Source organism: Ceratotherium simum, chromosome 13 (genome assembly GCF_057802395.1).
Source record: "Ceratotherium simum simum isolate JZ-2026a chromosome 13, ASM5780239v1, whole genome shotgun sequence".
Classification (NCBI taxonomy): domain Eukaryota; kingdom Metazoa; phylum Chordata; class Mammalia; order Perissodactyla; family Rhinocerotidae; genus Ceratotherium; species Ceratotherium simum.
This window is the reverse complement of record NC_141912.1, coordinates 4,946,260-4,970,510: the sequence shown is the minus strand read 5'-3', so window position 1 is coordinate 4,970,510 and position 24,251 is coordinate 4,946,260. Positions and strand designations below refer to the sequence as shown.

At 42.1% G+C, this 24,251-nt stretch overlaps 1 protein-coding gene across 4 annotated transcripts in view; it reads right to left on the bottom strand.

Moving 5' to 3' along the window:
* CDYL (chromodomain Y like) overlaps positions 1-24,251 on the bottom strand; it is a 186,046-nt gene that overhangs the window by 47,746 nt on the left and 114,049 nt on the right. The window lies entirely within an intron of this gene.

Sequence of the window (24,251 nt, the reverse complement as noted above, 5' to 3'; positions counted from 1 at the left end):
ATACTATTACAAGAAGAGAACATTACAGGTCAACATCAACAATAAACTAGAATCTTGCATCTACAACACAATTTTCGTCAAGTATATCCAGCCATATGTAAAAAGTATAAAATATCAGGCATAAGTTGGGTTTATTCCAGGAATGCAAGGTTGACTTGGTGTTTTTTGGAGAAAGGGTAGGAGACAACCCAATGTAATTCATCTGCTTAATGGAATAAACAAGAAAAAAAATAATCTCAATAGAGGCCGGTAATTCAATATTCATTCATGATAAAATATGTTTAACAAATTAGAAATAGAGTGGAACTTCCTTAGCTAGAGATGGTCCCAATTCTGAAGTCTTCTTTATACCCGGTATATCCTTTGCCACGTAACTTTACATTTTGCTCCCACTGTGGACTGGCTGACTGTCATAGTCCTTGAATCTGGAAATAGAAGTCTGAAATGGGTTTTGAACAGCAGCTTGCTCTCTTGTACCTTTGACGCTGCTACAGAAATATGATCAGATTAGCCTCGGGGAAAGAACCAGAGTCACCCCAGCTGTTCTGGCTGAGGCCATTCAAGATCAGATGAGGATTTTAAATATTTACCCTCATCTCAAGCAGTATAGTTCAGGCTCCTGAGTCAGACTGTCTCAAGTCCTTTCCTAGCTCTGCCACTCACTAGCTATGTGTCCTGGAGCAAGCTGCTTAACTTTTCTTGTCAACAAATGGGGATAATAACTGTAGCTAACTCACAGGGCTATTATGCAATCAAATGATTGATCTGTGTAAGCACAACAGTCCCTGACATGCATTAAACACTCAATGGATATGTGCTATAACTATTACATGCACAATATTTTAGTTTGCTCCTTTCAAATTTCCTTTGGAATTGATATTATTTCTCATCTTCTGCACTATTTTTCAGTAACATATAGGTTCCTCTTTTATAACTCTAGAATTAGAAAAAATAATTATTTTTAAAAGATGATCACAGTATTTTCTATCCTTGGATTATACTCTTTGAAATAATAGTCAAATTCAATACTAAGAATCCCCTATACATAAAAAAAAAGTAGGGTCTAAGAGAATAGTTTCAGCGGAAATTTTCAGTACTTCCTTGACTTGTCGATCAAGTTAGTCAGCAAAATCCAGACCTGGAAGGAAGCCCAGTAGAGATCAGAGGTGCCCATCCAACAACCCCAGATGTGTAAATAATAAATGCTATAAGCCACTGAGGTTTTGAGATTGATTGTTACACAGCATTATTATGCCAATGGATAACTGATATGCCTGATACGCACTATTTAAAACTCTACAGGAAACATTATTCTTAATGGTGAATCAAAATTTTTCTTCAGAGATTAGGACAGACAGCCATAAACACAACATGAAAATAAAATTTAAATGATACCATTTATAATAACGTCAAAAAAATATTTTAAAAACCCAATGAATCAATCTAATAAAAGACATGCCAGGTCTCTATTCAGAAAATTATAAAACACGTTCATTAATTGTAAAGATGCCAATTTCCCTAACTGATCAGACTGAATGCAATCTCAATCAAAATTCGAGTCAGTTTCTTCCCAGGAAGTGGAAACTGAAAAGCTGATTTTATACTGTATATGGATATGGCAGGGGCCAAGAGTAACCACGGGGCTCTTGAAGAAAAACAAGAGGACTTTCTCTACCAGATACCATGACTTAAAGATACCATAATTAAGACAATGTGGAACTGGCATAAGAATAGAACAGAACAGAATCCAGAACAGACTAACCTATATAGAGACAGTCCCTGGGTTTATGCCAAAGGTGGTCGTGCAGCAGTGGTGAAAGTGGTATAAAACGTGAGTGTTACACATACACCAAGGCAGATTACAGACTAAGTGTGAAAGCTTCCAGAAGACAACATATGAGAATGGGTTTGGGGACTGGGGAAAGATTTGTTAGATTGTTAAACAGCACGAAGAATAAAAGAAAAAAATCCGGAAATTGCAGTACATTAAGTTAAGAACTTCTGTTCATCAAAAGTCTATCAGAGGGGGCCAGCCTGGTGGCGCAGTGGTTAGGTTCGGCGGGCTCTGCTTTGGCAGCCTGGGGTTCACGGGTTCAGATCCCAGGCGTGGACCTACACCACTCATCAAGCCATGCTGTGGTGGCGACCCATATATAAAATAGTGGAAGACTGCCACAGACGTTAGCTCAGGGCCAATCTTCCTCAAGCACAAAGCAGAGGTTTGGCAACAGATGTTAGCTCAGGGTCAATCTTCCTCACCAAAAAAAAAAAGACTATCAGAGAATAAAAAAAATCAAGCACATACTAGAAAAAGACCCACACCCGTGACAAAGAGATTCTATCAGGGACTGTGTACAGAGAATGCTAGGCTTGTATTTAGAATATGTAGAGAAATTTTACAAATCAGTAAGAATAAGCCACTGAAACATCAGCACGCATACTGTTCACGTAGATGAGAGACTGCAGTAAAAATACAGAAGGGAGTCTAGGGTAGTTTCAAGGTCCTTAGAGGTGAGTACCCTAGTTCTATGACATTGAATGATACTTCCAAATGGGAACAAGGGGTGGGGGAGGAGACGGCAAAGAACCCGGGTGACTAGCCAATAGGCGAGACCAGGGATTGGCAAACAAGGGCTCACTGGCCAACTCCAGGCTACCATCTGTCTTTGTAAACAAAGTTTTATTAGAACACATCTATATTTGTTTACATGCTATGCCAACTTTCACGCTACAACCATAGGTGGGAGCTGAGTAGTTGTACAGAGACTGTACCGTCCAAAAGCCTAAAATACTGCCTGTCTGGCTCTTTACAGAAGAAGTGTGCTGATCCCTAGGCTAGACTGTCCTCTTATGCCCAGCGTGATAGCCCTGGCAAGGAACTGGAGAGAAAGAGAACTCCCTGGAAGACTCGAAGGAGAAAACTGTTTAGGTATTAGGAGTATTTTAAAGTCAAGGATTATTTTTTTAAAGTCTAAATTTGTTTTGCCAGTTGTACAACCAATCATCCTTTTTTTTTATCTCTTTGTTAAAAGCAAAAAGTATGTCAACGTCATAGAATCACCAAAGCTAACACCTTAGACCTATTAGAATTATGGCTTGTATTTAAAAACTCTTACAAAGTGATTACGGGACTGGTTTAAAGAAACCACATTTGTTCCAAAACAGATGCCTGTAATTGATCTCTTTTCTTAATCACAGCAAGCAAATAAAATCAGGTGCTAGTAATGTTAACGAGGGATGAAGCATCTCCAATTCAACAGGTAATATCTATTTTGCCATGATGCTTTCTGTATTCTGCACACATGCCTATCTCAGGGCAGCTATAAAGTTCTTGTTAAAAACAACTCCCAGCCTCCTTCACAGTCCCACACCAATGACATTACTCCCTCTCACACACACACTCCACCACTAGTTCTCACCTTTTTTTGTTTTTTAAACAAGCCAGGCTCCCCTGAGTTGTCCCCTTCTTAACTGCATTTCAAATTTCAAAATGAATATCATGATTAAAAACAAGTGAAAGCAGAGGCCGACCCCGTGGTGTAGCGGTTAAGTGCACGTGCTCCGCTGCTGGCGGCCCGGGTTCGGATCCCAGGCGCGCACCGACACACCGCTTGTCAGGCCATGCTGTGGCAGCATTCCACATAGAGTGGAGGAAGATGGGCATGGATGTTAGTCCAGGGCCAGTCTTCCTCAGCCAAAAGAGGAGGATTGGCATGGATGTTAGCTCAGGGCTGATCTTCCTCACACACACACTCACATACAAAACAACAAATGAAAGCAATGGTAATTTTAGGAGAAAAGAATTTATCTTGAAAACCATATAATTTTGACTTGAATCATACGATATCAATGTGACTATTGAGTCTGCTTGTTTTCCACAAACTTAAAAAAGAGAAAAAAAAAAGACCTGGCTCACAAGACAGTATTACATAGACAATTTTCAAAATCAAATGTGTTTTTGCTGCATCTCCCCACCCCACCTCCAACAAGATTCTGATGTTTCTTGGGATCAGAATAACTTCTATGCTCTCAGAATAACAAAGACTAACCTCATACACTTCAAGACTCCTATAAATCTTCTCAAAAGCTTTTTCTTATATCTCAAGTTTTTTCCACGTTACATCTATCTTCAGAGCCTTTACCACCTATATGTCCATTTCAATAACCTTGTAATACATTGTACCTTTCCAAAACACACTTCGAAAAGGGTAGACTCCCTTTTTGTATACACAGATATAAGACAAATCAAATTAGTAATCGGTTATCTCTTCATATTAATAGGCGTGTCACCTTTGAAGATGCAAATCCACTGCCTGAAAACTGAAACTAAGTCTATACGATGCTTAAAAGATGCTCCCACACTGATTAGAAATTGATTCTTAATGAGGACTTGTAAGAAATTTGGCACACATCAGCTAATTCATTGAGGTGGCTCTAAAGCCCACTATGACTGACTGGGTCCTTTAATGGTAAAGTTCTAAAATCAACAACTTTGAGATACCTATTTATATCTATGTCATTGTTAGACTTGAAAAGCTGATTTAAGTTTTTATGCAAGGTATTTTTACATTAAAAGCACAAAATCTAAACAATATTTTTAAAACTATGCCAACTTGAAGCTGAGAAGCAAGACAGGTGGTCACCAAGCACTTGTTACTTGGACTCCAAAGGCCCGCTCCTAGTCTTTCAGCCTCTCCCCTATACATTTACTACCCCCCAATTTTAAGCCATATCACATTTTGGAAAGGATAATATCACTTGTATTTTATAGTTTCCACAAACCCACCAAGTCCTGTACTAAAACGGAATACTTACAGTTAAACCAACTTTTCATTCATGAAAGAGAGCAGTACAGTTAGCTTGTAAGTCTCAGTGGTAACAGGAGTTAGGCAGAATGCTAAGAGCTTGAAAATGGGAAAATAAAGATGAGCCTTGCTCAGATCCATTTCCCTTCTCATTACTCATTCATTGTTTTCTAAACGCCAGCACAGGAAGGATTTCGGCAGTGTTAAAATATACATCTCTTGCGGTGCCCGTGTGTTTTTAAAATTATTTGGAATGTTTCTATTTGGCCATCCAAGTCTGATCTGCTTCCATTTCTTGTATTTCTTATATGCCATCATCTATTTCAGGCTTGTCCCACCAGGATGACCCTGGCAAGACCCAGTTCTTGGCTTCCCAACCCCATTTACCCTGAGATAAACTGCTAATCTGAGCTCACCTCTTCCCAGCATGGTAAATTCTACAGGGACCAGCAAGGTGAAGGCGATGGGAACACTTCCTCCTCACTTAAGAACTTGAGGCTCAGTCTCAGCCCTCTGCCATCACCTTGCCCGCCCCGCTTTGCTGCAGACTTGAAATATTTGACCTCTCACTAATTTGGAGAGAACTTTCTCTCCCCCTCACCTGAGGTGGGGCCGGGCTGATGGCTGGGTCACCTCTACTGGTCTGGAGGGTCCGGGAGAGCAGGCAGCCTCTCCCTTTCAACACTGATTTCTTTCCCCCAAGGGTGTAACTGAGAAGAGCCTTATAATCAGAGAAAGAGCTGCACGCAGCTCCTCCCACCCCTACATTTAAAGCAACTGTGTTGGATGTAGTCCTCTTTAATTATCACCTGGCCCCATTTACTAATAAGAAAGTAGCCTTTCCCACAGACAGGCTACCACACACTTCTGGGTTCCTGGGAACAGGTGAGGGGGGCAAGTCAGGAGTCCCTACTCTTGACTCCTAGGAATAGGGGCTGCTCTGAAATCACGGGATTTTTATTTTTTCCTTGTTAATCTTGAGGTGGGGAGACTCCTGCAAGAAGCTCTCTGTGAATCCTGACCTACTATGGCGGGAGTCCCTCTGCCTTCTTGCTCAGGGCACTTTGGCCATGGTGTCAGAGGACCTGGATTTAAGACCTAGTTCTGTCACTTATTAGCTCTGTGACCTTAAGCAATTTGTTGCGCCTTATCAGTAGACAAGAGATAGTAATATTTATAACATTTGCTTCGCAGGCTAACTATAAGAATTAAACAAGAAAATACTCAAAAGTGATTTAAACTACATATATATCAGATATCATTACTAATATTATTGACAAATATGCTCTTCTACAGAACAAAGCAAAGGACAGAGATTTGATGCCTTTCACCAGACACCTCTCTAGGAATGGCTGTTTAACTTGTCATAAGTCTACTCTGGTATAACCGGCTGCTGACACCACTCTGTGTATAAATACATTTCTGATATTTATTGTCTATGTATCTTTCTCTGTTCAATGTAAAGAAACTAAAGTGCTTCACGAGGATCTTTAAAACCATGTACTTATGCACATACAAATATGAATCAGCTGAAAGACATACTCGCTCCTCTTAAAAAACCACCACCAACAAACACAACAAAACCCAACATCTTGCCAATGTTTAGTTGAGGTTAGTGATGGAGGTGACCACTGAATCCTCAGCACAAGCTCAGAGATTGCTTTGCTACCTTGGGAAACTGCTCTGGCTGGGTTTAGGATCTGATTCTTTCCACCAGAGGGATTTGATTTTATGATGTAGTGCAATGGAACCGAGATGCAGCTGTTGCTTGGTTTTTCAAAATGTATAAGCACACAAAAAAAGGCCAGGCTGGACACGGCCCCTGTCCTGCAAGCCCTTCCTCTAGATTCAGGCCAACTTGGTAAGTGTTCTTTGAACCTCCCACCAACACATGATGCTGATGGTGGAAAGTCCACTGGCCCCATTGTGCACTTCCTGTGGTGCTTCTGCTAGGTAAGTGTTCCTTGTACTGTGGCTGGCCTTTACATCTGACCAAGCGCTCCTGAGAGGGAGCGACCAGCACAGCATGCGCCTGCCCTTTAATTCAGGTACCTAGGGTTTAAGTACAGAAAACCCTCAGGGGGCTGGTTCCTTGTGTGAAGGCAGATATCTGAATGGCATTATCACTCACCTCACAATGTCAATGAGGAATGAAAAGGACTCCTTCTTCTGCCATCTCTCCACCCAATACCATAACTGACTCTTTACGGTATTCTGATGACATGGAATATTGGTGTCTTTTTATATTATTTGCATGACAAACACTGTACTTTTGTATATGCCACTTTGCTAAAGAGAAAGCTTTAAAACGTGGCATTTAAAAACTCCTGTGAAATAATTCTTAACAAGGAAGAGTGTCAACGATTATAACCACATTGAAGAGATTTTCTTTCATTTACAGTCAGCAATCAAAAGTCAAAACGTCAAACAGTTCCTGTCATGTTTCCACTTCAACCCCTTCACCATACTGAAAAAATTCAACCTCCTTACCCGGCCCTACAAAGTCCTACAAGATTTGGCCCCCGACTATCAGCTCTTTTAATCAGCACCTTTGATCCCTCTCTTTGATGAACAGGATGCTACTCCTCTCACAAGCAGCCCCTGTAGAAAACAGATAACCCTCAAGGCCACATACAGATGCTGATGGCTGGGCTGTCTGAACAAACGTGAAGGGGCCCTGCTATCCATTTATTCCCAGAAAGAATGGGTCAGATCAAATTCTCCAAAACCAAGCCAACATTTTTTCTAATGGTCAGGGGTAAAAAAATCTCCAACTTGGAAACAGGCTAAAGGATGCTCACGTTATCATTTCAATGTCCTGCTGGGCACTGTGAGACATGCCCACCAAGGATTATGTCACTCTTCAGGGCTATGCACATTTGTCTGACTTACTATTTAGCACTGATTAGGATATTTTATAACTCTGCAAAAGCAGATGTTAATTTTTGAAAACTGATAGTGATATAAATGAATAGCATTGCTTAGAGATACAAATGACGCCTGTTCAGGAGAAAAGACAACACCAAAGGTTAGCTTTATGGCCCTGAAGGATATTAACCGGTTCTGTATTTAACCTTGCAACTATTCCAGCATTCTTTCAGCACCTACACATATTCAGTCTCTTGAATTTTCTTTGAACCAACGTTACCATCTTTTTGATTCCTTTATTGAGTTAAATATCTGACACTTATTCATTCTGTATTAATGAGTCATGTTTTTACTTTCTGAAAATTATAATTTGACAGTAGATGTCCTGTAACATCTACAGGTTTAAAACAACTGGGAAGTTACTTAAGAAGTTACTTAAAGTTAAATGGATTTTGAAAGTTATGGATTCCTTCCTGAGATTTTATTTATGTCTAAGATGGGTTTTTAGAAACATCTTCTTTGACATGGAACTTTGAGGCCTTGAGTTATCATTTATCTCTAGAACAGATACCCAAATTGCTTGGGTTTACATCTCCAGTCACAAACAAAGAACTCCCTTTAAGAAACAGCCCCATGAACCTCGTATTTATTGTGAAGGTCATGTGGATACATTTCGTTCACTAAACCAGGCAAAACTTCCTTGATGAGGATCCAGGGCAAAAGTTTCTTTCAGGTCTTACCACTGTGCCTAGCTGTACTTTTACTGAGCAACTAGTGAGAGTGTGTGTGTGCGTGATCACTGTGAGTCTGATTCATCAGTTCACTCTTAGGATATGCTGCTGGACAGCCTGAAGCAAAATCTGTGGCACACTGGCAATATTCACTACCATGGCACGAGTTCTCTACATTATCACACCCTTGGCTTCATCACGCTTTAGTTTCCATTTGTCTTGATGTCTTCACTTGGAAAAAACAAACTCTGTAGTTCCATACTGTAAACTGCCTTAGATCCTTTTTCAGGTAAGTTCTGACAGGTGTATAAACCATCAGAAACACTCCACTATCACCCCTTGGACCTTTGCTCACACCTTTCTACCCAGAGCATCTCTCCCAGCACTGCTGCTGTGTAACAAAACCCTCCTCATCCTTCAGGGCCACGGAGACACCTTTTATCTCTTCACCAAGTTTCTTTAGATCTCAACCAGACAGGCTCTCTCCTCGAACCTCTGGAAACTTTCTCTTCAGTTGCTCAGAGGCATTTACATATTGCCTTATATTACAGCTTCTTCTGTAGCTGGCTTCTCCCCAGCCCAGCAAACACCAGCTCTTGGAGGACAGAGACTAGTCACATGTGTCACCAGTTGGGCCTCACACTACTTGGCACAGAGTATGCCATTTGCTTAATAAATCAAATTGAAGGAAGGAAGCAGAAAGTATAAAAAGGTAAATGGTCATTAAATGCAAAGTATTCATTCATTAATGAGCACCTCCTCTGGCCAGGAACACAGAGATAAACCCATGGAGTCTGCCCTTAAGGCACTTAATCTGGGAGGAAGAACGACAAGAAAATCAGAACCACCACTTCACAAACCTGAGAAGGAAGCCACTGCCTGGCACTATCCCAAGTGAAGACATGGGGGTGAATAAACATATATAGCGCCTGACCTCCTGCAATTTATATTAATAAACATGCTAAGTATGCAACTAGAACTGTGGATGAACGCTAGAAAGTCACAGAACAGAGATGGTTTATTTTGGATGGTAGGAGAAAGGGGGTAGGAGAAGATCAGGGAAGGTTTCCTAGAGGAAGTACCATCTGGGCTGAGGCCAGGAGGATGAGGAATTAACCAGATAAAGAAATAGAAGTACATGAGCAAAACCCTGAGGAAGGAGAGAGTTAGCAAATTCTAGAAACTGAAGGAAGCCTAGTGCATCTGAAGCAGAGTAAGCAATGAAGGGGCAGCCCTGTAGGGTTCTGTAGATCACAGTAAGAAGTTCAAATTTTATTTCAAGTACATTAGAAAGTCAAAAAAGAGATTAAGCAGAACAGTAATATATGAACTACATCTACCAAAAAAGCCACGTTCTGGTGAATAAGCGAAAAATGGACTGAAAAAAGACAAAGAAAGATGTCGGTTGCTTGGATTAGGTGGTGGCAATGGCTAGAGGCAGGGAAACAGATGAAGGCAGGCACACTTGCATGTGAATGAATTGGGTTTGGGGATGGTAAGGAAGAGGGAGGGGCAGACATGGATGATCCGTGGCTTTTGCCTTGAGCTACTAAACAGATGCAGGTGGCACTCACTGAGATGTAAAGACTAGAGCCCTCTGTTCTCCCTGCCAGGATGCAGGAGGCCAATAATCAACTCCGTGTTTACAATGCTCATGATGAAATTTATTACTTTTAAAAGACCGCTTTGTAGATTAATCAGGTAAGCAGAACCCAGCAAAGAAGGGAGCATCTACACAGACAGAAAATGTGACCACGTGCCTTGAAAGATGACCTCCTAAAGTAAGTGTCACAGTATTAATTAAAGATGCACACCATAGGTCTATGTGGATACAAAAAGCTGCTAGTTGGAGGATTTACAGTGGGTCAAAATGTCAAAGGACCACATGTGGGCTACTTGTGGCCCAGACCAGAATTAAAGTTTCATTTTTTTTATGGATGGAAGGGAGAAAAATGAGGAAAGACAGTGGTAAGCTCACAGGTCAGGCATTGTCTTTTAAGTAGTACTTAAAAATAGCAGAAGGTTGTATGCTTAAGAAAACAGATGCTGGGGGCCGGCCCTGCGGCTTCAGTGGTTAAGTGAGGCCCTCCGCTGCGGCGGCCCGGGGTTTGGATCCCAGGCGCACACCGATGCACCGCTTGTCAAGCCATGCTGTGGCAGCATCCCATATAAAATGGAGGAAGATGAGCACGGACGTTAGCCCAGGGCCAGTCTTCCTCAGCAAAAAGAAGAGGATTGGCAATGGATGATAGCTCAGGGCTGATCTTCGTCACAAAAAAAAAAAAAAAAAAAAAAACCAAACAAAAGAAAGAAAGAAAACAGATGCCGCAACCTTGGAGAATCTGATGAAGGCCAGTTGACCCCCAATTCCAGGGCGTACCATTCACATGGACAAACGCAAGAAGAGATGTCCCTAAAGTTGTCCAATGCTGGACCACAGGAAAAGACAGTCATCAAAAGCTGCTCCAGGGGGTTCTAATTGTATACTGTCACTAAGTAACTAGCATAATACTGTGCAAAGCTAAAAGGCTAAGGAAGCAAGACTGAAATTAAATAGCTCCTAATGCAAACTTCCTAAACAAACATCTAGCTTTAGTCTAGATTAGTGTTTCTCAAACTAGGGTCCAAGGACACACTATCATGAGTCTATGAGGTGAACAACTTGTGAATCCCATGCTTTTACCCTAGTCATCATCTATAAGGACTGATAGCTGCCATGTGGCTTTTAGGCCCCTCTCCCATCAGATTTAATCAGGCTGTTGCCAAGGGTCACTCCAGCTGTGATTCTGAACTGGCCTTCATGACAATCAGTGAGGAGGGACCACATCCATCTCTGCTAGTGGGTCCAGGGATTCCTACACAGCCAGGACCAAGAAGCACTGGGACTTTTGATACAATGTTTCTCCAACTGGGGTGGAAGTATTTTCTCAAGGGTGCTCCACTGTTTGGCTTTTAGAGGGGTTCACACACCAAGCACATGGAAGAATGAGGGCCCATGAACCCCTGACAGCAGGCACGGGTGTTTATGTGTCTTCACTTAGTGACACCTAGCGGGGTGGCAGTGAACACAGAACTCGACAGAGCCTCTCCGCGGAACTCATCATTCACCTTACAAAGACATCGTGGCTTAAGACTGGAATCGCAGGCTTGAAAAGCAAGGGATCAAGAGAGAACATTTAATTTAACACATCATTTTATAGATGAGGACAAAAACTACTCAAAGCTCAAGATGGAAAACTGACTTTGGTGCAGTAGACTCAAAATATAAAGCAAAAACCCGAAAGCCACACTTGCTAAGTTACATAAATACAACACAAAAAATAACACAGTAATTTTTAAATGTGGTTTTGAGCATCTAAGGCTACTTCAAAATTGTACTAGAGCCAAACTCCAGTAGCCAGCTTTTCTTTCAATTCTTCCACAAATCAAAGAAACAGACACCAAAACTGCTGTGGCTTTTCCTGCATTTTCCAACAGCCCCTGCTCTCTGCAGTGGGAAATCTTGGTAACCTCCTGTCCCTTTAGTAATCCAGCTCTCAGGGAGTGCCCGTCTGACTGAGGAGCCCCCGTTTCTAATGCAGACTTGTCACACAGTAACCTGTGCACCTCTGAAGATCATGGAAGGTGCCACCCTGGGCGGTCACAGGATTACACAGACAACAGACTCAAGTAAACCCAGTGTGTAACTGCTCGTTAAATGCATATTAGAAAATCCCTTGTGAAAACTGGGTTACTTTGCAAGTGGAAAACTCACTAGGGCAATCTCTCCTTCCCTAAACAAACCGAAAACCAGACTGCGACTATTCTTCCAGCACTCTCCACCTCGCTTGCTGTTAGGAAGCTGAGGCAATTGTGTCCCACCAAGTGAGGTTTAGCTGAAATACCAAAGCATAGAAGTCAAACTTGGGACATGAAAAGGAGAATCTTTTCCACTTTCCCTTTAAAGTCATAAAATAGTTCGAACCCCAGAATCAGAAATACTGTATCCAAAGTTACATTCCACATAAGACGTCACATGTTCCAAGGCAAGTGTGGACTGTGTGGCCCTGTCCTTTGCCTATGGCCTGTACACTTGTCCTGCAGCGCGTAAGACACGAGGAGGTGGTGATGCTGGCAGAGCACCATCAGCACTCCGGCAACACGGTAATGAAAACAGCGTGATCTTCTGTAAGCTTGGTGACGATGTTCACATTATGCGTTCAGAGAATTCCTACAAAGCCAAAATGTCATTTAAGCTTTAGAGGTAATGCCAAGTATAGGAAATAGCTACCAAGCTTTGCTAAAAGTGTCATCAAAAGAAGAAAATACTACAATTATAATGCTAACATGGAATACATAATTTAAAACTACAGCAGCAAGGTGAAAAATAATCTCTGTTCAGTTTAAGAGCTACCAGGTAATTCCAGGTAATAACGTGTTACAGTTTACAGAAGTCACACCACACATCCATGTGACAGGCAGAGTTTCACTTACTGGATAAAATGCAAAACCTCCCTCTATTACCAATATAAAACTTAATTAGAATTGTGGGCACGCCTCCTCATATACTACGTTACTATCTGACTTTACGATATAATTAGAATCAACTTTTTTTAAAGCTCCAACCACTGTAGAGACACAGGAATTCCCACAATAATTACAGTTAACACTAGAAATGGTCCTATGAAACTGGAGACAAAAGATTTTAATCATAAGGTGTCCAATACTTAAAAGCCAGCACTGGGGAAGTGAGGGCTTCTAGACACGAAATGTGGTTTGGGTCTCCACAGTCCTTCAACTCAACCCAGATGGAGCCAACGGCTTCACTGGTTTAATTCTCAAAAACAAATGTTATGTTATGACTTCCCGCTTTATTACTTTAAAATAATCCAGCAGTTTATCCATTCCCACAGACTGCTTCTACACACACCCCTCCCCACAGAATTAAGCATGTCACTGCAGAAAAGGTACTGAAACACTGCCCTCCTTGGAGACAGAACATGTTTTCAAAATCAGCTGAGCAGCTGAGGAGACAATTCAGGTATTTCTCACGTGAGGAGAGGCCAGCACCCACATGTTCATCACATCCCAAGTACTTAGAACTGTGACTGACCCTGACGTGTGGGACACCGAGCTGTTAAAGACTAAGACAGTCCTTTAGATCAACAAGGACTCCTTAGAGGGTTTAATATTCTTAATCAAGTCTTCAGGGGGTGGAGAGGACAGAACTCAATAAACAAACTCATCTGAGTCACTATCCCAAGCATTTAAACCCACTTTCAGGAAGACTGTGACACACATGGAAGACTTTGACACACATCATTTTTATAACCATGTTGATGAGTTTACTATTTGCTTGTCCAACTTTTACTTCTGAAATTCAAGTAATAGTGGGGGGTGGGGGAAGGAAGAGTGCATCTTGGGCAGCTAGGGCCGTGGTTAACTTCCTATAGTTGTAACTGAGAATGGGGGAGTCACATCGAGGTATAGTTGATGACACAGGGACTGAGGAGATCCGCTGGTAATTAAATGTCTCTATTTTAGTGTATGGACTTGGTGACAATCATTTCTCAGCACAGAGGTGGTGGGGAGCTACAGACAGGAGAGAGCTGCATTCTAAGTGGCTAATATGGTGATAAGTACAATCTGCAGTTGCACAACGAGAAACAAAGTCATTTACATCTTTCCTCCTGACAGCATACTCCCCTGCCCTTGCCACGTATACATAAATAAGGACTTCAACCGGAGACAGAAATTAGAGATGACTATGAGTGAGATAACTGGGCAGAAAGGGGTTGTTTTAAGGTATTTTGAGAACCTAGTATGTTTCCACTAAAAAAATTTTTTAAGTACAAACAACTCTTAAATAATGAAGTAGGGAGGGTAGACCAGATGTCATCATAAATAAACCTGATCATAAAGTGTCATCTTCCCAAGGCGAGGGAGGGGCAGTGGCATGGTGAATGGAAGAATGAGTAACAAATCCACTTGCCTCGAAGAGCAAATACATAGTTTGGAAAATAACCTGCAGGAGAAATACTTTGGAGGTTAAGATTTAAAATGCCCTCTTAATATTTCATATTTTAATGCCTTGGCAGATCCTACTTATGGTCCTAGACTCAGAGGCAATTACAATAGATCTTTATCACTATGGGAGACGGGTATTTACTATATGAGGGTAATTACTTTTTTATACAGAGAGTTTCTCTCATTAGATGTCATCATTTCAGCAAGAGTAGGTCTGCACAAGGATTAGTTTATTATAATCTCCTTATCAATCGTCTGCTATTCTGTTCTTGCTTTAAGGAATGCTGCCTATAACCCCAGGGCTGAACTTTCAACACCGTGGCCTGGCCGTGAGTGTGGTATGGCTCCATCCATTCTGGACCATCTCGCCCTTGGCTTGGGCAGGCAGGCACTTTTACCAGTGTAGCTACTACTGCCTTTCTGTCACCTACAGTGCCATTCGAATGAACCCCTATAGTCAGAAACAAGGGCTTTCATGACCACCCGTCCTACCAGGCTAGGAGCTCCTAGAAGTCAGGGGCTGTGTTTCATTGAGCTCTGAATTCTCAGCATCCAGCACAGAGCCTGGCACACAGTAAACGTTCACTACGTGTATGATGAAGAGGCATGGAGCTTCCAGAAACTCCGCTGTGCAGAGGTGGCTGATTCTAAGTGTACAGTATGGAACATGTTTAATCAGAAACTAAAAGCAAGGTTTAAAAAATGCCTTAAAACCAGAGGAAAAACTGTTTCAGGAACTTAGAAGTCACCAAAGATAGCTGATCAGGAGCCAACAACTGTGCTTGAGGCCAAGTAAAATGAATCATGCACAGCAGATTCCAGTCGCAGGGGTCAAAGCCACGGAAAGCAGGAGAGGGGAGGTGAGCCAAGGGCCCACTGGAGCCAGACTCCTTGGGAGAAAGTAAACAGGAGCCTTCCTCTCTCTTTAGCACCTAGAGAGCGGCAAGCAGCTACACACATTTTACAGGTAGATAGAGTGCTCTTTTACCACTGTGCTTGTTTTTTGAAGTTGAATGAATTCTTTAGATTTTGCCCAGATAAAACTACATTGTACTAATTTTCAATGAAATGGTAATTATGAAAAGACACGTTAAGATGAACCACGAAAGAAAATGCTTTTATCCACTCCACACCTTTAGTGGCCACCTACCATGAGGCAGCTAATAGAAAAACTAAGACCAAAGTCTCGGTTCTGGCTCTCAAAAAGTTCCCTGTGCACTGGGGGTCCAACTGTAAAGAGGAGTGTGTCAACTCCACCTCAAGGACCTGTGCACGTAGAGCAGGGGCACGAACAGGAGCCCAGCTGCAGGGGCCAAAGCCATGACTGGGGCCAAGGCCACGGAAAGCGGGAGAGGGGAGGTAAGCCAAGGGCCCACTGGAACCAGACCCTGACTGATGTGGAAGAAGGCCCCTAACGGCTCTTAGGAAGCAGGGGGTGACCCAGGCAGCTGGAACCCCAAGCAGATGGCCCCTGGCCCCAGCAGCTGCTCTGTTAGTGTCCCCTGATGGCCCAGTGCACCAAATACCCTTCTGCATGTGGGTGCCATGGCAAGCAGTCTTAGGGACTGTGCCACTCAAGGAGCGGTGGAAGAACCGCCACAAAGGCAGCTGAAGCGCAACAGCCAGAGAGGTAAAAGGCGAACAAGAGACAGTAGTGTTCCAGGAACAAGTATTTTAAAACCAAAGACAAAACAAGAAGCGTTGTGTGAGGATGTGGAGAAATTGGAACCCTTGTGCACTGCTGGTGGGAATGTAAAATGGCGCAGCTGCCATAGAAAACAGTATGGAGGGTCCTCAAATAATTAAAAATACAATTACCATATGATCCAGCAATCTCGTTTTTGGGTATATATCCAAAAGAATTCAAAGCAGGATATCAAAGAGATATCTGTACATCCATATTCAATGCAGCATTATTCACAATAGCCAAGAGGTGGAAGCACCCCAAACATACAGCCACAGATGAATGGATAAAGAAAATGTGGTATATACACACAACAGAACATTACGCAGCCTTAAAAAAGGAAATCCTGGAAACAGGCTATGACATGGATGAACCTCAAGGACATTATACTAAGTGAAATAAGCCAATCACAAAAGGGCAAATACTGCATAATTACACTCATGAAGTATCTAAAGTAGTCAAAACCATAGAGATAGGAAGCAGAATGGTGGCTGCCAAGGGCTGGTGGTGGTGGTGGGGTGTGGGCAGGGGATTAGTGTTTAAACGGGTATGGAGCTTCAGCTTTGTAAGATGAAAAAGCTCTAGAGATCTGTTGCACAACACTGTAAATACACTTAACATTTCTGAACTACATACTTAAAAATGTTTAAAATGGTAAACAATGTTATGTGTTTGTTATCATAATTAAAAATTAAAACAAAAACAAAGCCGTGGTGAATCCTATTAAATGTGGCTGGGAGCGACCAGTTCTGATGAAGACTGAAGCACCAGACTAACCTACGGTGTCCCAGGTACTGAGAGTACCTGTAGAGTGACAGGGCAGGAGCCAGACTGAGGGGTGAGTGGGAAAGGAAAAGACAAGCAATTATGGACTAATTCTCCAGAAGTGTGGCCTAAAAGGAAAGTGTGAATGAGGGTGGAAACAAGAGTATTAAAAAACATAGAACCCTGAGGAAAAGCGGCTAATGAATTCTAGTTCCTTCACTTCTCTCAGCCTAGGGTTCTTATCAGTAAAATGGGCATCACTTCACAGTACTAGTGGGGGTGACTAGTAACAGATGGATGCAATGAACCCAGCACACAGCAGGGACGCAATAAATGGTAGCCATCATTCGGATGAGAAACGAGTTTCACGGCTTCCACTTGGAGGCTAAGTCCTCTGAGGCGACAGCTCGAGCTGGGGTGGGAATGAAGGCTGTGACTCAGAAGCCCACATCTTTGAGGAACGCTGAAACAGGACCAGAAGGCTGGTCAATCAGACAGTAACGAGGAGGGAGAAAGGGGCAGGAAACATAGGCCTCCACAAGGAAGGGTCTTTGCACAAGCCTGGAGGCGGCTGCCTTTCGCTCCCAGGCTTCAGAGCACTGAGGATGAGCACTCTCCACTCCAGAGCTGTGAGTGAAGGAGCCCCGGGCAGCAGAGCAGGTTTCTGGTTTCAGGGAGGGCAAGGAGGAGGATGGGAAATCCTCTTGCAGGAGGTTGAGAATGTCAGCAAATTTGATGAAGACACAGGTGTGAACACTACAGGTGTGCTACTAAGTTGGGGGGCAGACGAGAAAGGGGAGAAAGCCAGCCCAACTGGGAAAAATTACAGCAAAAGGCTGCAGGGCCCATCAGAGGCTGCGGCTTAGGGGTGACAATGAGGAAATGTAAGAAACCATACACCAAGGTGATTTCATCTCAAAATGACCAAGAGCCTCATTCTGGTGAAACTGAGCTCTGGAAATGAATAAATCTGGGTGAGGGTCCCTAGTTATTACCTATAAAGTTGTCTCCTGGCTGTTTTCACGCAAAGCAACATTATTCACTGGTATTTTTAAAAGATATTCTGCACCACTAATCTACAAGTTTTCTTCAGTTTTTCCAGCTCGAAGAATCCCATATCATTCCATACTTGTATGCAAGCTCAAAACTTGCCCAGCTTTTCCCTACTAGCCCAACAAATCTTCTGTTTCCTTTTCACTCATTCTTTTCAGAAGACAAACACTAGTGATGAAAGAATTCCTCCAACAACTCATTCATTCCCACACAAATGTTAATTAAGCACCTATTATATGTAAATAACCAGACTAGACAATGTAAAAGATTCCAAAGGAGAAGCTTAAAATGTTTGCCACAATGCTTTCCCATTCTACCACCGAAAGTTGTACCGAATTTGTCCATCTGTCCTGGATCTTTCTCTGGATCTTTTCCACCAGATTTTACTCTCAGAGATTCCTCTAGGGAATCAGCTCTCATCCCTCCATCCAGGTGTCCAGGCCACTCTGGTTAAGACTTCTCCACCCAAACAAAAGCACCTTGGAGAAGCTGATTCCTTAGTGTCTTCCTTCAAAAGGTTCATGATAAACTGACTTTTAAAAAGTCTTACCTCATTTGTAATTCAAAATGTGACTGACTTGTAAGACGTGACATATCAAATTAGGAGAAAAAAGCAGTGCCTAGTACCCGAAGACAGGACTACAAGGACTACAAAAGGAAGAAGAGCGCCCAACTGACACAGTAAAATAGAGAATGAAAAGACAAATGCGGAGCTCCATCTCGTGGTGAGCACATCGGATGCGGTGTACTGGGAGAGGAGGAGGATTATGTATAGTTCGAGAGGACCACCTAAAAGCTCAAACATGAAATTAACTGAAATTATTATTATTCAAATTATTAATATTTAACAGTCATGATATTCTGTAACTTAGGAAAGCAGTATAATATTTTAAATGTACTCAGTAATCTTAATTGTGTCAAGACTGTTGACAGCTCAGTCCCCATTTCCATTTCTACCATTAATAGCCCTGGGTTTCCCTTGAGGAGCCAGAGTTTGGATGAAGCTGATCTCACCTCTTGGAACCTGCGGAAAAGAGAAGACTCTTTTCTGCCTGGTTTGCTGAGAGGGTTAGGATGCCAGCTAGAACTCCTGACAGCACCTTGCTTCCACGTAGCAAGGGTTTGCGTGACTGAAACAGCGAGAGCCCAGAAGTGGAGAGAGGGAGGCCGGGGCTTGGTAACTTTTCAGGCTATGGGTCCAGCTGTGCCTGGATCTTGCTGACCTGAGCCAGCAGATGCCATTTTTGTTTAAGCCAATCTGAGTTGTTTCACTCACCTGAGACAGAAAAAAAGTCTCGACTAATATACTAGCAACATTCTGAATTATACTTATAAAAAGTCCCTTGTCACCAGTGTGACACAGACCTAAACACAAGTCGGGAGTAGGTTCTAATGTGGAGCGTACTGTCCCACCAACTCTGCTGAGTGACTTCTATCACATCACTTTCTCTTTCCCAACCAGTCTCATCTATGAAACAAGCATTCTCTGAAAAGAGGAAGACGGAGGCTGGAAGAACTGAAGACAGAACAGAGGCAACAGAACAGCACGCTCAGCAGTGGGACTGGATGGCCTGGACACTGTACATACACAGCTGCTCTCACCCCTAAAATACAGGATTGTCATTAGAGGAGTATTTTAGAAGACCATGATAAATAAATGGCAAGCAATAGGATATATTGGAGCATATGAGGAAGCTATTTGGAGTAAAACTAATTTGGCCTGAGTTTGTTTTTCTAACAGGGCCTGTCGCCTTCACACATGCATTGTGTATCTGCTTTGCCACTTCCCAAAGAGAAGAGTAAATTCCCTTAAGATAAGGATGCAACTTTCCCCACACATTGGTATTTCCTTAAGGATAAGCATTTCTCCCTAGGCTAGGATTTGATGGCTGCAGTCATCCTGTGACCACCTAGGTCAGAGACAACAGACCTGACGCCAGCCCCGCCCATCGAGAGAGCAGACCTGCTCCTGGGTGTGTCCATCAATAGCTTTTCTGGCAGTGCGATCTTGTGGCTATTGTAAAAGGGACATTGCAATCATATGTGATACATGCTCTTTGATGATATATAACCGCTCTGTACACCCCACTTCTTTAGTGCCCTTCCTTCCTGAGGGAAGGAAGGCCCCGGGCTATGGTCCTCAAAAGTTGGCTCATAAACTCACCCCAATTTTGATTTAGAGATTGATTATGGATTATTTACGTCGACAACCAGTACCCTACTGCAAATAGAAACGGGAATACAGAAAACAAACAGCATTTGTAACAGGTGTTCAGCTCCCACTAGTAGACAACAACTAGGGTAAACATTTTAGAAAAAGGAATGTCACCCGAATATGTTTTCTTTTCTTCTGCCTTTGTACCAGTCAGTTTGCAAAGTTCAAGAGGAGCAGGAACTGTAGTCAGAAAGATTCTTTTCTGACATACGACCTAAGGAATCCATATTCCTTTAAATTATAAAACTCCCAGTTAACAAAACACACTATGGTATATTCAAAACTGAGCAGGATACATAAAATTAATGCAAATTAATTTGAGGCTTTCTCATAAAACTATTGTAAATCCCTTAAGGCAGAAACTAGACAGCTCTATTCATTCTAACCCCTGGTATGGAAGCATCAGTCCTGGAGCAGGCGCCAGGAGGACCAAGAGTCAGTGCCCGCTTCTGAAATGCTCCCTTTAGAAGTATGCACACGACAGCTCAAACATGCAGAGATTAGTGTGGTTCCTGGCAAGGAGGACCTGCACATTCATGAAGTCTTCACATTTTGAAAAAGTTGAACTACCCCCTACCCCAAATAGGCAAGGGATATATAAAGGGAATCGACAGAAAAATAAATGCCAAGAGCCAATTATTACCTGTGAAAACAGAGTTTTCATGTTTTAAAATTGAAACAATGAGATACCATTTTCCACCTTCTCATTTGGCAGACATTTAAAATTCAATATTAAGAATAAGTAAATGGGCACTCACAATCTTCACAGCTTATTTAGAGAGCAATTTGGCAACATCTATCAAAATCTTAAATCAATCACAGCCCTTGCGCTTTGCTGTTGTTTACAAAGCAGGTCTCCAACTAACTCTCCAATGGTTCAGGAAAAAAATGTATACGCATATGTATGTCCGTGTATAAACACACACACAAGATTGGGGGTGAGACAGGAGAGGAGAGAGAAAGTAAATGAGGCAAAATGCAAACAACTGGTGAATGTGGATAAAAAGTATATGGATGTTTCTTGAACTAGTCTAGCAACTTCGCCATAAGTATGAAATCATATCAAAAAAATAAAAATCAAGTTTAAAACTTCCAAAGAAGTGAAGTAAAGATTTGAGTCTTAAAATATAAAATTCTCCAAGACACGCCGTCAAATGAAAAAGGCAAACACCAGAACAATTTATGCAGTATGATTCCATATCAAAGAGTATAAATACACAGAAAAGGTCTGAAATGACACTCGTCAAACTATTAATGCTCCCTCTTGGGAAGAAAATGGTATTCTGAGGGGAGGAGGTAATGGTAAACTTCCCTATTTCGCTCAATGTACTTCTAAATTAGCTGCGTAAAGATTCATAGTATTTATGTACTACTTGTGTTTAAGACAGGAGGTGTGTTATTTCTGCCACTGTAACATCAATAAAATATATTCATTTATGGGGGAAAAACTCTCACTGTCTATAGCCATGGTTCTCACCTAATGGATGCACCCAGACAGAGGCCCCTTGTGGGAATGTGAGTGTGCAGATAGATGGGAACAAGAGACACCGCCTCAGGAGGCCTCAGGCTATTACTAGCATTTTAAGGGCAGGGTCAGGGATGCTAAACCAGGGAAGTGTCCAGGTCCAAATGTCAAAGCGCCCCCTGCTGAGAAACACTGACACTGCATCACTGCTAGCAGGTATGTGTGACATATTCAGAAAATAAATAGCCACAAAATCTTTTTAGAAGAATGAAGTACAGCTATTTGTGTAGATATGAAAATATATACAAAATGTATCATAAAATTAAAAAAACACCTAAGCTGTAAAACCATACGACAAGTACGAGCCCAATGATATATTTAAAAGATGTGCATATTTACACAATTTCTGGAAGGAAAAAACTGTTAGCAGAGGTTATCTCTGGTGAATAGAAAGAGGAAGTGGGACTTGGGGGAGGCATTTCTTTTTTTCTCTGAGATGTTTTAATTATTTTATAATGTCTATCATTTAAAATTTTAAACTATTTATTTACAACAAATTACAAACACCTAAAGACAATTTTAAATCAAGGTATGCTAAGGCTAAACAATCTCAAGAGAGAACAGGAACTAAATATATATAAGAATCTAAAATATACTATAAACAGAACTTAGTGGTATATTTTTATTTATTTCCCATCTTGCTCTATAAAACAGCACACGTAGAATAAAACACAGTACAGGGTGGTAGTTGTTAAACTTTGGCGAGCATCAGAACCATGTGATGGCTTGTTAAACAGACTCTGGGCCCACCTGAGATTACAATTCAGGAGGTGTGAGTGTGGCCTGGCGATGTGCATTTTTTAGGTCCAGATGCTGCTGATGCTGTTGGTCTGGGCACTACACTTTGAGAACCACTGGTACAGGAAAAAAAAATATATAAAAAATGTGGAAACCAAAAGAGAAAACTAAACAATCACAAGGGCTCTGAAGTGGGCTCACTGGGTCAACACTGCTTCAAGTCCTAATCATCCTTGAGTATCCCATAAACCTTCGAAGTGCAACGAGGAAGGGAAGTCTCCCCAGAGAAGCACAGTACAGAGCTCAGCAGTCAGGCACGGGCTCTATAGAGCCCACACTGGCTCCTCCTGCTAGGTGGGATATATGACAGTCAAGAGCTGGCTGGGTTTATTCCCTAAACTACTTAGGCCAGTTGAGCTTCTTATTACCATACTGAATATATTTTTACATAAAATAGGAAATATGATTACAAAAGGCAAGCTGATGCTTCAATGAAAACTATGTTTAGGGGCCGGCCCCGTGGTGTAGTGGTTAAGTGCACGCGCTCTGTTGCGGCGGCCTGGGGTTCGGATCCCTGGCATGCACCAACGCACCACTTGTCAAGCCATGCTGTGGCAGCGTCCCATATAAAGCAGAGGAAGATGGGCACGGATGCTAGCCCAGGGCCAATCTTCCTCAGCAAAAAGAGGAAGATTGGTGACAGATGTTAGCTCGGGGCTAATCTTCATCAAAAAAACCCAAAAACTATGTCTAATGTTTCAGAAAAGGTTCTAAGGCTATAAGTAATTGTCAAATCAGATATAAGTGAGAAAACGGGAAGAATGAAAAATTCTAGGACTGTGCCTTCAGATCCATGAGTACATAAGTTCTTGTTCCACTTTAAAGAAATCCAAACTGGAAATAGTAGATGGTGTATTACGGGTGTGCTTCACACAAAATCGAACTCCAATCAATGGATCCATACTCCAGGAAAAGGGCTTGACTCTTCAAACAAGTGGCAAATGAAAGTACCCCTTTTTAAAGGCCTTGGCTCTACATCAAGACTAGCAAATGACTGCACATTTATAAGTGTTAAAATAAAATGATTATGATTTGTACATTTTTAAAGACTCCAAGTGGTGAGCTGCGGGACAAGAACACCTTCTCTACGGGGCTTGGTGCCTAAAACTTTGCACTAGAGTCTGAAGCACACTGAGCTCACCTCAATGAAGGAAGGAAGGATTCTGCCTGGGTGATCACATCATTCTGCCTGAGGCTTAGGAAGGGGTTGGAGGGAAGTGTACATCTCCTTGCCTCAAAGGTTGACTCTGCCCTGGTTCAATTTTAGCTTCTATGATCTCTCTGTGTAAGCAGGTTTGTTCCTTGTGAGATCATACACGTGGAAGCATCCAGCATGGGACCTGCTATAACAGGAGGCGCCAACAAACGTTCGCTGGTTTCAAACTTAAATATTTTTTCATCAAATCCTCATACACACTTTCAATCGACTGTTTGCTGCAGCGTGGCTTCAGACCTCCTCTCTTTTCAAGTGCATATTTCCTTTTGTGGCCCTGCTGAACAGCTCTTGTCTCTGGGCACTGGTCTCCTAACTTCTTAATCTTCCCTGAGGTTAAGTTTTAATTTCTGCACCTAATAATAAATGGCCCTAGGGGGCCATGGGCCACTTCCTAGAGGGGAGCTGTTGATTAGGCACTTCAGCTTCCCTGATAATGACAGAGAAGGGAGACAGATCATCTGTTTCATACTTTTATAGAGAGTAATTTACACTCCAGCTCCTCAGAAGAAGCCAAGTTTTCCTGAACAATTTCTCCTGAGATTCCTTCAGCTGAAATGCTCATGGAGGGCCGGTCCAGTAGTTTAG